Source organism: Microtus pennsylvanicus, chromosome 8, assembly GCF_037038515.1.
Source record: "Microtus pennsylvanicus isolate mMicPen1 chromosome 8, mMicPen1.hap1, whole genome shotgun sequence".
In the NCBI taxonomy this organism is placed as follows: domain Eukaryota; kingdom Metazoa; phylum Chordata; class Mammalia; order Rodentia; family Cricetidae; genus Microtus; species Microtus pennsylvanicus.
Genome location: NC_134586.1, coordinates 60,671,157 through 60,685,608, shown reverse-complemented (window position 1 = coordinate 60,685,608; position 14,452 = coordinate 60,671,157). Strand labels below are relative to the sequence as shown.

Genomic DNA, 14,452 nt, shown 5'->3' with positions numbered 1-14,452 from the left:
TTACAGATACACAATAAGAAAGATTCAAACAAACAAACAAAAACAGACTTCTGATTGGGTCACAGAGTTAGATAAATGTATGTGGGCTTATGAGAGGGAAGAAAGAGTACAGAAAGTCATTGATTAAAGGAGTAAAGATAAATATTAAAAAGTAATAGAGCAAAAAAATAAGCCACATAAAGATGGAAAATACACAGAGAGTCTAAATTATGTATATTGTATTTTCTTTGAATTTTTTGACTGTGAATGAGCTGAGCATAGAGGGACATTTTATTGTACAGGCTGTTAAGCCAAACCAACATATATATATTTTAAAAGTATCTTGGCTTCAATTTTTTTTTTTAGTTTTTTCAAGACAGGGTTTCTCTGTAGCTTTGGAGCCTGTCCTGGAACTAGCTATTGTAGACCAGGCTGGCCTTGAACTCACAGAGATCCACCTGCCTCTGCCTCCCAAGTGCTGGAATTAAAGGCATGCACCACCACTGCCTGGCGCAAAATTTGAGACTAAGTATATGTTACTTTGGAAAAGAAGTTCTGCTTTTGTTTCCACAGATGATGAGAGCCTGTGGATTCCTTTTAGGCTAATGTGGTTTGATACAACAAGATCCCCTGAAAGGTCTCCATAAGCCCTAAAAATATTTTGCCAAATAAACAGCAGGAAGCAATTTGGAGAAAACAGCAACCAAATTCCCAAAATTATTGTTTGTAAATATTTATTTTCATCTTAGAAGGGATGATTATAATTGATTAATGGTCACAGTCAATTTCTTTAAAAAAAAAGGGGGTATAGAAATGAATACTACATTGGTATGGACTTTGGTTTATTGATACAAATTAAAGATCACTTTTGTTATATGTATAATTCTATCTTGTTTAAGGTATTATGTTTATACAGATCATTTAAAAATGTAATGTTTAACTGGGCGGTGGTGGCACATGTCTTTAATCCCAGAACTTGGGAGGCAGAGGCAGGCAGATTTCCATGAGTTTGAGGCCAGCCTGGTCAACAAGAGCTAGTTCCAGGATGGGTCCCAAAGCTACAGAGAAACCATGTCTCAAAAAACCACAAAAATATAATGTTTAATTTAAAATTATAGATTAATAGATAGTCATTTTTAATAGTCAAACTTGTAGTCATGTTAGTTAGGTTTTCTAGATGTACAGAGATATATTTCAGATGGATAGGCAGTCTTGAAATCTGTCAAAAATCTACAGAATATTGCGTTTTTTCTCAACAGTGAGACATATCTGCTTTTGGCAGCACCAATTATTTCAGAGAGGTTGATGGGCATCAAAGAAACTCTTTATGGAATTTGCCTTCAATATCTTAGTCATTTGGGCAAGAAACTGCTCTTGCCTGGACTGTTGGATGGTATGCTATATGAACTGGACATGCAAGACCCACAGAAAAGTGACTGCACAACTTTCCAAAAGATGGAATGAGGGGCTGGAGAGATGGCTCAGTTGTTAAGAGCACTGACTGCTCTTCCAGAGGTCCTGAGTTCAATTCCCAGCAACCACATGGTGGCTTACAACCATCTATAATGAGATCTGGTGCCCTCTTCTGGCCTGCAGGCATATATGCAGGCAGAATACGGTATACACAATAAATAAATAAATATTTTTTTAAAAGATGGTATGGTACTTTAGAATTCTTGCTTCACAGAGAAAACTGCCAGACATTCTGCAAAACACAGAAGAAAGTGACTAACATATTGCCAATATAGGCTAAACAGTCTTGCAAATTTCCTGTTTCATGGAAAAGTTTGTCAGTTACTATGGACTTGTAGGCTGAAGATAGATAATGCCCCAATGCTACAAAAGAACTGGGTGACTGTCCAGGCAGCAAGATGTCTGTCATTTCTAGAATTTTGGAAGTTGTTTACAATGTCCTTCCTGTTTACTTAGGTAATATTAAGTCCTTCTGGGGTCTTTGAAGGGTTGAAGGCATATAGTTATATTTACAGTTTTTCTTAGTTATGATAAAAATAAACTAGATATAAAACTTTAGAGTCACAAAGATGATAGAGTATTTTCCTTAATTTGTCAAATGTAAATGGACTAAATGTTGTAACTATAATTCTTGCTTGATAACTGCTTTGTATATGAAATTTTACTATGTTAAAGTTAAAACCTTCCTTTTATTTCGACAGCAAAGGGGAGATGATGTGTGATGTTTTTCTGTATATGTGTTGCTTTTATTGGTTAGTGAATAAAGCTGTTTTGGCCAATGACTTAGCAGAGTAAAGTCAGGTAGGAAATATGAACAGACACATAGAGAGAGTGTAGATGGAGTCAAGGAGATGCCATGTAGTAGCTGATGAAGACAGACACCAGAACCATATCAGTAGGCCATAGCCTCGTGATTAATACACAGATTAATAGAAATGGATTAATTTAAGATGTCCTAGTTAGTTAATAGGAAACCTGAGCTAATAAGCTGAGCAGTGTTGTAATTATTATAGTTTCTGTGTGGTTATTGAGGTCTGGGCAGCCGGGAATGAATGAGCATTCTCCAGTTACAAATACATTCATTGCCCATGCTGGTTTTGAACTTGTGAACTCAAATGTTCTGTCACCTCAGCCTCCCAAAAGTAGGCACCACAGGTATATGCCACTGAACCTTGACAGATTTTAAATTTTATCAGAAACATATAAAGTGCAACAAATAAGAACCCTCAAGTTATGACTAAAGATTGCCAAAGTCACTTAAGGATTTTTTGAAAACAAAATCTCTCAGGCATGCTAAGTTTGAATGTATTTCTAGCCTTTGTCCCTATCTTAACATGTATTAACTATATAAAAATTATAATTTACAAAATTTAAAAAGCAAGAAAGCATTATTACAGAGAAAATGTCTCTAGGAACAGATCTGTAACTCACATTACAAAAGGCTATTCCCATATAAAACTATCCGTAAGAATAAAAGTAACTCATCAGGCATCAACATCTATAGCTTTCCACCGCTTATCTGGTGGCCTTCAGCACATTTCACACCCACCTGGTCAAGTATGATCTCAGATTGACTCTTAGTAATAATTGCTCCAGATGCTGACAAGTAAGATTACATTCTGAGGTTCTAGATGGTATGAATTCAGACACTATTCAGAATACTACACTTTTTGTTATTTGTTTACTTTTGTTGTTGCTGATGTTTTACAGTATGTGGGTGGTCCCACCTAATGAAGTAAGGCAAGAAGAAAGTAAAAAGCTATAAAGATCAGAAATAGGATCATCACTCGCAGACAATATGACCATCTTATTAGAAAACTTTAATCTGCAGATGTAAAACTAGAATTGATAATATAATTTAATAAAGCATCTTAATATAACATTAAATCACATCCAGCAAGATGGCACAGTGGGTAAAATAACCTGGTGCCAAGCCTAACAATCTGAGTTGGGATTCAAAGATGGAAGAGAATCAACTCCTGCAAGTTGCTCTTAACTGCTGAGCCATTTCGGTAGTCCCAACAATTTATGTAATACTCAGGGCAAACTTCAAGGGATGTTAATAAGCTTGACAATTTAGAAATAAAACTATTTATTCAAACATAAAAATATAATGAAAATTGTATGTTATGCCATAGAAGAAAATATGAATTTATAAGAAACGCCTAACAAATCAATAAGAAATCATGAAACAGCCTAATAGAAAAATGGACAAAGTATTTGAGTAGGCCAATAAAAATACAATCTGCTTCACTAATAATTAAGAAAAGCAAATAAAATCTCAACGAAAATCATTCAGTTAAGTCTAAGAATGATTACAAAAGTCACCCTACTTGCTCTAAATTCCAGGTATAGCAGTGGGCTGGACCTGCAGACTCCCATACCACAATTTCCCCTGTGGTAAAAATACATTGAAGAAACAAGTAAGTGTAGGGTTGAGGAAAGGGAGAAGGAGTGTGGAGTTTTAAAAGGGTTGGACAAGGAAGTACTCACAGACAAGCTGAGGAGGCAAGAGAGAACAAACAATAGGGGTTGTGTTGGTTGGTTTTCATCAAAGCTAAGGTCATCTGAAAAGAGATCTCCACTAGTTTGGCCTGTAAGAAAGTCTATGAAACATTTCCTTGATAGATAGTTGATGTGGAAGGGGTGCTAGTCCCTGGCCAGGTGGTCCTGGTCTGATGTGGGAGTGTCATATATCAATCTGTTGATTTCATTGGCTAAGCAATAAAGAAACTGCTAGGCCCATTGGATAGGCCCACCCTTAGGTGGGTGGAGTAAACAGAACAGAACGCTGGGAGGAAGAGGAAGTGAGGTCAGACTCCGCAGCTCTCTTCTCCGGAGCAGACGCAAGAGAGACGCCATGCTACCCGCTCCAGGGAAGATGCACGCTATGAAGCTCCGACCCAGGATGGACTTAGGCTAGAATCTTCCCGGTAAGACCGGTGCCACAGATTAATATTAGAGATGGGTTGATTGGGATATCAGAATTAGCCAGTAAGGGCTAGAGCTAAGGGCCAAGCAGTGATTAAATGAATACAGTGTCTGTGTAATTATTTCGGGGCATAAGCTAGCCGGGCAGGGCAGGCGGCTAGGGTGTTTGGGGACGCAGCCCCGCCGCCGCTCCATATTACTACACTGGTCCATATAAGAAAGCAAACAGCAAGTCATGGGAAAGCAAGCCAGTAAGTGGCATTCCTCCATGGCCTCTGCTTCTGTTCCTGCCTTCAAGTTCCAGACCTGTTTGAGTTTCTGCCTTAGCTTCCCCTCAATAGTGGACTGTGATTGGGAAGTGTAAGCCACATAAACCCTTTTTTCCCTAAGTTGCTTTTGGTTAGTGTTTTATCACAGCAACAGAAACCAAATTAGGACAAGACACTTTAGGTAGAAGAAAAGAGTAAGTGCAAAGAAAAGGAAAATTCAAGAAGTCAGAATAACTGAAACAAAGAGACTTACACTGTATAAATCAAGTAAACGTCAAAGAGCAGGTGCTGGTGAGGAACAGGTAACAAGTCTTGTATACTATTGGTAGGAAGATACAGTGTAACAATTCCCTTACAAAACACTTTGTCTTTCCAACTTTACTGTCCTAAGTAGGTCTAGAAAACTTTTCAACATACCTCAGGATAGAGATACAAATGTTCATAGCAGCTGCCCTGGTTAAACTCAGTGGTCACAAAAACAAAACCAAAGGGGCCAGGTGGCTTAGTTAGGGTTTCTATGACTTCAATGAAACACAATGACCAAAAAGTAACTTGGGGAGAAGAACATTTATTTGGCTTACCATTCCATGTCACTGTTCATCATGAAAGGAAACCAAGACAGGAACTCAATCAGGAACCTGGGAGGCTGAAGCTAATACAGAGGCTTCATGGAGTAGTGCTGCTTAAGGCTTGTTCCTCCTTTCATCTGATACCACCAGCCCAGGGATGGCACTACCCACAGTGGGCTGGGCCCTACCCCATCCATCACTAAATGATCACTGGACTTCATCCCAGAGATGTAAAGGATGAAAGGGATGTAAGTGATGGTCATCATACAAAAATCTGTTAATAGCCGGGCGGTGGTGGCGCACGCCTTTAATCCCAGCACTTGGGAGGCAGAGGCAGGCGGATCTCTGTGAGTTCGAGACCAGCCTGGTCTACAAGAGTTAGTTCCAGGACAGGCTCCAAAACCACAGAGAAACCCTGTCTCGAAAAACAAAAAAAAACCGAAAAACAAAAAAAAAATCTGTTAATGTAATCCACCATAAAAACAAACTGAAAGAAAAAATCACATTATCATCTCATTAGATGCTGAAAAGACCTTTGACAAAAAATCCATTACCCCTTCATGATAAAAAGTCTTGAAGAGATCAAGGGTACAAGGAACATACCTAAATATAATAAAAGCAATATACATCAAGTTGACAGCAAACATTAAATTCAATGGAGAGAAATTCAAAGCAATTCCACTAAAATCAGGAACAAGCAAGGCTGTCCACTATCCCCATATCTGTTCAATATAGTACTTGAACTTCTAACTAGAGCAATAAGACAACCAAAAGAGATCAAGGGGAAGCTAATTGAAAAAGAAGAAGTCAAAGTATCACTATTTGCAGATGACATGATAGTATATATAAGTGATCTCAAAAATTCTACCAGGGAACTCCTACAGCTAATAAACACTTTTAGAAAAGTGGCTGGATACAAGAGTAACTAAAAAAAAAATCAGTAGCCCTCCTATATACAAATGATAAAAGAGCTGAGAAAGAAATCAGGGAAACAACACCCTTCATAATAACCACAAACAATATAAAATATCTTGGGGTAACTCTAACCAAGCAAGTGAAAGGCCTGTATGACAAGAACTTCCAGTCTTTGGAGAAGATATCAGAAGATGGAAAGCTGTAAGTAAAGGACAGCTATGTTACAATCCACAGCCTCGGGGAGGCTAGGTAAGAAGGAGGGCCAAGGGGGATGTATGGACCGCCCAAGAAAAGGGAAACAGAGATCTCCTGGGTGAACTGCAGGTGAGTGGGTATGGGAACTTGAGGGATTAGGCTGGGGAGTGGGTGGAGGGAGAGAGTGCTGAGAGCAATGACTGGAAAGGGGGGCTTTTCAGGGTAGGATAGGAGCTCAATGCAAAGGAAACTCCAAGGAGTTTACAAGGATAGCCCCAGCTAAGACTCCTTGCAGAAGTGATACATAGCCTGAACTGGCCATCCTCTATAATCAGATTAGTGACTATCCTGGTTTTCATTGGAGAGCCTTCATCCAGTGACTGATGAATGTGGATTCAGAAACCTAAGGCCAAACATTGGGCTGAGCCTGGAGAGTCCTACTGAGAGAAGAGAGAAGGAATTGTAGCAGTCAGGAACATCACGGGAAAATCCACAGAAATGGCCAGCCTGGCTCATGGGAACTCACAGAATCTGAACTAGTAACTAGGGAGCCTGAATGGGACCAGCGTAGGCCCTCTGCATATATGTGACAGTTGTGCAGCTTAGTCTATTTGTGGGACTCCTGTCAATAGGAGTAGGGGCTGTTCTTTGTGCTTTGCTTTGTTCTTGAGAACCTATTCCTTATGCTGGATTGCCATGCCCAGCATGAATACAGGGGGAGGTGCTTGATCTAATCACAGCTTGATATGCCATGATTTACTGATGTCCATGGGAGGCTTGCCCCTTTCTGAGTGGATACTGAGGAAGGGTAGATTTAGGAGGGGGGGGGCAAAGGGGAGATGGGGGAGTGAGTGAGAGGAGGAATGTAAAATAAATAAACAAAATTGAAAAGAAAGGAAAATGTCTTCCAGGCTTGCCTCCAGGTTCATCATTTTTTTTCTTTGTTTTGAGACAGGATTTCTCTTTGTAACAGCCATAACTGTCCTGGAACTAGCTCTGAGGCAGAAGCAGGAGGATTTCTCAGTTCAAGACCAGCTTGGTCTACAGATAGAGTTCCAGGACAGCCAGAGCAACACAAAGAAACCTTGTTTAGAAAAAAAACAAAAAAAGGAGGGGGATTTGAGTATGGTCAAAGTGCACTATATACATGTATAACACTGTCAACGAATAAATTTTATTTTTAAAAGGCATAAAAGGTGTTAATAACAACACTGGTTTTAATGACAAAGTTAAAGGCTTTTTTGATTTAACTCCAGTTTTGTAGGACAGAGAAAGAGCAACATGATGATATACTCAAACACTACCAGGGAGTGGTCTACCTGAATGAGTTCTAGCTAAAACCCTTAAGTGAATGGACACAGGAATATAATACTGACTTTTAAACAATCACAGTGAAGAGGCGAGAGAAATGGTTCAGTCAAGCACAATTAATAAAAACTAAGAAAAAAATACCACAGAGACTGAAATTGGGGTTTGAAGCACGATTGATAAAAACTCAGAAAGAGAAATTGTGGTTCAACCCAGAGATCCAAAAAGCAAAGCAGCCAGCCACTGGCTCTTATCTTGACCTCAGTTCAAAATGGCGATCCTGCCTCCAGGAATCTCAGAATGAGACTGTCTGAGAGCGGTCTCCTCCCATTTTATAATCCTTTCTACGGCTAGGATTAAGGCGTGCACCACTGGGTTAAAGGCATGTGCTGCCCAGTTTCTGTGGCAACCATTGTGGCTACTGGGATTAAAGATATGTATTACCACTGCTTGGCTATAAGCATGACTAGTGTGGCTGTTTTACTCTCCCGATCCTCAGGTAAGCTTTATTTATCAAAATACAATTGAAATGCCACTACAGTTCAGTGGCCAAGAACATTTGTTGCTTTTGAAGAGAGAGGAACCAGGTTTTATTCCTAGAAACCACATGACAGCTCACGATTATCTGTAACTCCAGTTCCATGGGATCAAACACCCACTTCCGGCTTCCATGGACACAGGTGTGCATGGTATGTACATAGGCAAACACTCAAACACAGAAAATAAAATTCAAAAAAAAATTAAAGTCATTCTTGTCTCAGCCTCTGGAGGACCAAGATAACAGGCATGTGTCATCATGCTCAGCTTGGACTTATGTGTGTTTGTATGTCTGTTGGGATGTATGTACTGGCCAGAAGTCAGTCTTAGGTATGTCATCCTCAAGGGCATTCCACCCTGTTTTTTGATTCATGGTCTTCTATTAGCCTGGAGCTCACCCATTATGCTATGACTGACATCTCTTTCTCCCTGGTGTTGGGCTTACCAGTGTATACCCACCACATCAGCTTTTTAAAATAAGGGCCCAGGATCAAACCTAGATCTTCATGTTTGCACAGCAAGCACTTTACTAAGCTAGCTCCTCAATCCCCTAAACTTAATTTTTTTTTACATCTAAAGAAAAAGTGCCATAATGTCAGAGGACAACTTGAAGGAATGGTCTCTCTCCTTCCACCATGTAGGTCCTAGGTACTGAACTCAGGTTCTTGTCAGGCTTGGTAGCAAAAGCCTTACATAACTCATTGAGCAAACTCACTGACTGGAGGTTTTTTTTCCCTTAAGACAGAATCTCACCATGTAGGCTTGACTTAGTTAGACCTTGCTATGTAGACTAGGCTAGCCTCAAATTCAATAGAGATCTACTTCTCTCTCTCTCTCTCTCTCTCTCTCTCTCTCTCTCTCTCTCTCTCGGTTCTCTGAGACAAGGTTTCTCTATATAACAACCCTGTCTGGCTGTCCTGCAACTTGCTCTGTAGAACAGGTTGGCCTCGAACTCACAGAGATCCTGCCTACCTCTGCCTCCCAAAATTAATTAATTAATGGTGTGCACCACCACAGCCTGGCTAGACTTTTTTTTTTTGGTCATAAAAAATCCTCAGAAAAAAATCCTCAGCAGTCCATTAATCTGGTTAATAAATCAAAATCAAATTGAGGTAACTCCATACATGACTAGAAAAAAATCCTTAAATTTGAATTCCACAAAATTTTACATTTCATGTGCTAGATTTATTCTAAGTGCATTCATACTTTTCAACTTGACCTAACCCCAGGAATAATCCAGTATAAAGGGCACTATAATCTCCATCTTGCAGAAAGAGAAACTGAGACACACAAGTGAGTGATTGATGAATAACAAATAGTAACTTTGGGGCTATATTTCAACACAAGCAAGAAGCCTCTGGAATCCACTCCCTTACCACTGCATTACACTGCCTTCCGTGGTTTATTGGTATAGTAAGTCCTTCTGTATATGTGTTGCTTTTATTGGTTAATAAATAAAGAAACTGGCTTGGCCTGATAGGGTAGAATAGAGCTAGGCAGGGAAAACTAAACTGAATGCTGGGAGAAAGAAGTGGAGTCAGGGAGAAGCCATGAAACTGCCTCCAGAGACAGACATGCCAAAATTTTGCCAGTAAGTCACAGCCATGTGGTGATACACAGATTAATGGAGATGGGTTAGTTTAGGATATAAAAGTTAGTCGGAAATACACTTAAGCTATTGGAAAAACAGTATTGCAAATAATATAGTTTCTGTGTGCTTATTTCAGGGCTGAGCAGTCTGGAACAAACAAGCTGCCTCCTACTACAGTTTATGAAGCGTTTTTGAAATTTAATCTAAAAATTTTATTTATTGAGATTATAATATAATTATATAATTTTCCTTTCTTTTTTCCTTATAAACCCTCTTATATACCCTTCCTTCTATGTCTGCATGAGTTTATATGCACCACATGCATGTAAGAAACCAAGGAGGCCAGAAGATGGGTTGGAGTCTCTGGAGCTATAGTTAGTTACCAGTGATTGTGAACTGCTATGCGAGTGCTGACAACCAAATTCTCAAGAGCAATAAACACTCTCCAGCCCTATGTTCTGAAGTTCTGTTGACAGGGACCAGGGACGAGAGGTCATAACAGAGACATAAGAGAGGTCATAGAGAGAGTAGAGAGTTAAGGAGACGGTTTTGATGTCTGCTAGAACCTGAGACAAACACCAAATTAACTCAGCAACATTGCTCTTTAGCAGTGTTATTTATCGAAACAAAGCTTACACCTTGCAAAAATTAGCAGAGCAAGCATTGAAACAAATCCATAAATTCTGAAGGAGACTTTTTTGTTTTGTTTTTCCAGACAGGGTTTCTCAACCCTAGCTGTCCTGAAACTAGGTATTGTATGTAGACCAGGCTGGCCTCGAACTCACAGAGATCTGCCTCCCTCTGCCTCCCGATTGCTGGGATTAAAGGTGTGCACCACCACCGGACATTTTTTCTTTTTATTTTTTTTAATTTATTTATTTATTAAGGATTTCTGCCTCCTCCCCGCCACCGCCTCCCATTTCCCTCCCCCTCTCCCGATCAAGTCCCCCTCCCTCATCTGCTCGAAAAGCAATCAGGGATCCCTGACCTGTGGGAAGCCCAAGGACCGCCCACCTCTATCCAGGTCTAGTAAGGTGAGCATCCAAACTGCCTAGGCTCCCCCAAAGGCAGTAAGTGCAGTAGGATCAAAAACCCACTGCGATTGTTCTTGGGATGTACTCACTCATATTTGGTTTCTAGCCATAAATAAAGGACATTGAGCTTATAATTCATGTTCCTAGAGAAGCTAAATAAGAAGGTGAATCCAAAGACAAACACATAGGCATCCTCATGAATATTAACCTTCATCAGGCGATGAAAGGAGACAGAGACAGAGACCCACATTGGAGCACCGGACAGAAATCTCAAGGTCCAAATCAGGAGCAGAAGGAGACGGAGCACGAGCAAGGAACTCAGGACCGGGAGGGGTGCACCCACACACTGAGACAATGGGGATGTTCTATTGGGATCTCACCAAGGCCAGCTGGCCCGGGTCTGAAAAAGCATGGGATAAATCCGGACTAGCTGAACATAGCGGACAATGAGGAATACTGAGAACTCAAGAACCACCGGACATTTTTAAACTTTTACTTTCATCAGGGCAATACCAGAGCTTTTCCAAAGCTAGTTTTTGAAAGTATTTTAGAGTTCTGTCGCCATCTTGTGGACCTTTGTAGTATTGTACTGAAAAATCTCAGCAAAGCTGGGGGGGGGGGAGCAAAGCCAATAGTTAGACTTTTGTTTAATCTGATTTTTATGATTGTGACCTATTGGTATTCTATTGGTATGTGAATTAATCTACACAATTTTTAAAGCAAAGTGACAAAAATTGGACACATCACAGTCTATTATTGAAATACAGGCCAAGACTGGCTACTCCAGACTTCTTAGAAGAAGCCTGTGGGACTTCTCTGTTACTATCTGAAGATATTTTTTTAAAAAAATTAGAGAGGCAGAGGTGTGTGTGTGTGTGTGTGTGTGTGTGTGTGTGTGTGTGTGTGTGTGCAGGTACCCATAAAGGCCAGAAGAAGATGATACCCATAGGTTGCATGCAACTGTGAACCACTTGCTGGGCAATGAACTTGGATCCTCCACTAGAGAAGATCACACTCTTGAAGACAAGTCCACCTCTACTGAAGATGGTTCTTTTTTTTTTAAGGCTTCACAAATCTGCGTGTCATCCTTGCACAGGGGCCATGTTAACCGTCTCTGTACTGTTCCAATTTTAGTATATGTGCTGCTGCAGCAAGCACCTGAAGATGGTTCTTTATATCAAATTCATCCTGAGTTTTTTTTAAAACCTAATCCAGCGTGTGTTCCACCAGAACATTCTTTTTTTTAGAAATAAAATATTATTTTTTTATAATGTTTTATTATGTAGCTCTGGCTAGCCTGGAACTTGCTGTATAGACCAGGCTGGCCTGAAGTGATAAGAGATACACCTGCCTCTAAGCCTTTTGAGTGCTGGAATTACAGACATATACCACAACATACATAGTTTTTCTTGTTTATTTATTTTTGAGATTTTTGTTTTGTTTTTGAGACAAGGTTTCTCTGAGTAGCCCTGGCTGTCCTAGAACTCACTCTATAGACCAGGCTGGCCTCGAACTCACAAAGATCCCCCTACCTTTGACTCCCCAGTGCTGGGATCAAAGGCGTGCACCACCACAGCCCAGCTTCATGTATACATTTTAATAGAGTATCTTTTGTTCATTTTTGGAAAGCTTGTACATGCATACGATGTCTCTTGATCATATCTACCACAAAATCCCCCCTTCCACTACCACTAGACAGGCCTAAACACCCTTCTACAGTGCTTCCTGAGCCTTGGTCAAGTACTTACAGATGTCCAGTTTAAGGCTAAGCACTCAACATTACTTATTCTCAGCACTTTGACCAGTTATGCATCTCTACATTAACTGCTGCCCACTGCAAAGAGAAATTTCTCTACTGTATAGTTACATTTCCAATGTTGATTTTTATTTTTATAAAATATTGTTGTTTGAACACATTAACTTATTGCTCTATTGTAGATTCTTGACATTTTTCTACTAAAGCAATTGTGTTATCTTACTACCTGGACATATTTTCCTTTCTGATTTTTTTGGTCTTTGTTCTCTTTATATGTCTTATTGTATAGATGAGAACTTTCTATAGAGATTGGAGGAAGCCCTGAGTGAATTAGGTCCTGAGTGAATGTTTGCTGTTGGCATGGGCACAGTCATATCAAGCACCTCATTGTCTATGGCTCAGAGGGATGGGAAAGTCTTCCTTGGGGGACCATGGGCTAGTGTTGACAGTGTGTGCAGAAAATGTCCACTATAGCTTCTCTTACCTGTAAATATATTCAGGATACTTACAGCCTGAAGACTGCTCTCCTATAGAGACCGCCCCTACATAAATTAGTTAAACCTCTGGCCTTGGTGGAACTATATAATATAAACCCTGTCTCCTTGCTTATCTGTATATAACAACCCCACCTCCTTGTTCAGTAGTGTTCGATGACCTCAAGTTTCTGTTAAACTCTACATAGTAAGCATGATGAGATTCCAAAGTACTGCCCGTTCTCCATCAGAGCCCATCATCCAATCCCAGATTTTCTGTATATACATATGTCCAGCTGTCTGCCTTTTTTTCATTCCCTCATACCACCCCAGGCAGGTCTATCTCTGGAGTCATACAAAGAACAGGGTAACTTTCTACACCATTCTTGGTTGTGCTCTCATAGGGAAAGTATCCAGGACGAAGAGATGGTCTAGTCAGTAAAGCACTTCCCTTGTAAGCATGAGGACCAGAGTTCAAACCCCAGAACCTACATTAAAAAGCCATGTGTGGTGATATGTTTATAATGTCAGCAATGGGGAAGCAGAAACTATCACTGGAGCTCCTTGATCAGCCAGTCTAGCTTAATGGGTGGGATTGCCCTCCATGACAGATACTGTTTCTAAGGGGAGCTGGTACTCTGAGAATGATACCTAAGGTTGTTCTTTGGCCTTCACATATATCTGTGCGGGCGTGCGCGTGCAAGCATGCAGGCACACACGCACGCACACACACGCATAAAACAAGCATCCAGTATTTTACCATTCAGTATGATATTAGCTGTAGATTTTTTTGTATGTGAATGCATCTTAACAACTTGAAAAAGTTCTCTCTTCACATTGTTCATTCAGGCCTGAATTTAAATTTTGTGTCTTCTTTTTCCTAGGTTCTCTATCATAGAGGTGCTAACTTTATAACTTCAAAAGGAAAACATTTGGTTATCTCAATGCAAAAAATCATATTTGATTAAATTTTTCATCTTTTCAAGATAAAATTTCTCAACAAAGCTAGAAATAAAATCAAACTGACTCACCATAATGAAGGCCATAGATGAAAACTCATAGCTAATAAATATGTCACCAAAGATATAAGATAGGAACAGAAATAAAGCATGTTCACATCTGCCACTTCTATTCAACACAGTAGTTGAGGTTTTAGTCAGAGTAATAGGCAAGAAAAATAAATAAAAACATCCAAATTATAAATTAAAAAGTAAAAGTATTTCTATCCACAAATGATAGTATATCATACAGAAAATCCCAAAGATTACACACCCAACCCTCACCATCCCCCCCCCCACACCCACTCACCTATGGAACTAATAAATTTACTAATCTTGTAAGATTAAAACACACACACACACACAAAATCACCTATGTTCCTATACACTAAGAATAAAGAATTTGAAAAAATTGAGAAAACAG

At 39.8% G+C, this 14,452-nt stretch overlaps 1 protein-coding gene and 1 non-coding gene across 11 annotated transcripts in view; both read right to left on the bottom strand.

Moving 5' to 3' along the window:
• The window catches only part of Znf638 (zinc finger protein 638), a 130,796-nt gene that overhangs the window by 101,942 nt on the left and 14,402 nt on the right, over nucleotides 1–14,452 (bottom strand). The window lies entirely within an intron of this gene.
• LOC142856648 (U6 spliceosomal RNA) lies at nucleotides 11,853–11,959 on the bottom strand. Its single transcript, XR_012911690.1, has one exon. It is a non-coding gene; the product is annotated as a U6 spliceosomal RNA (small nuclear RNA).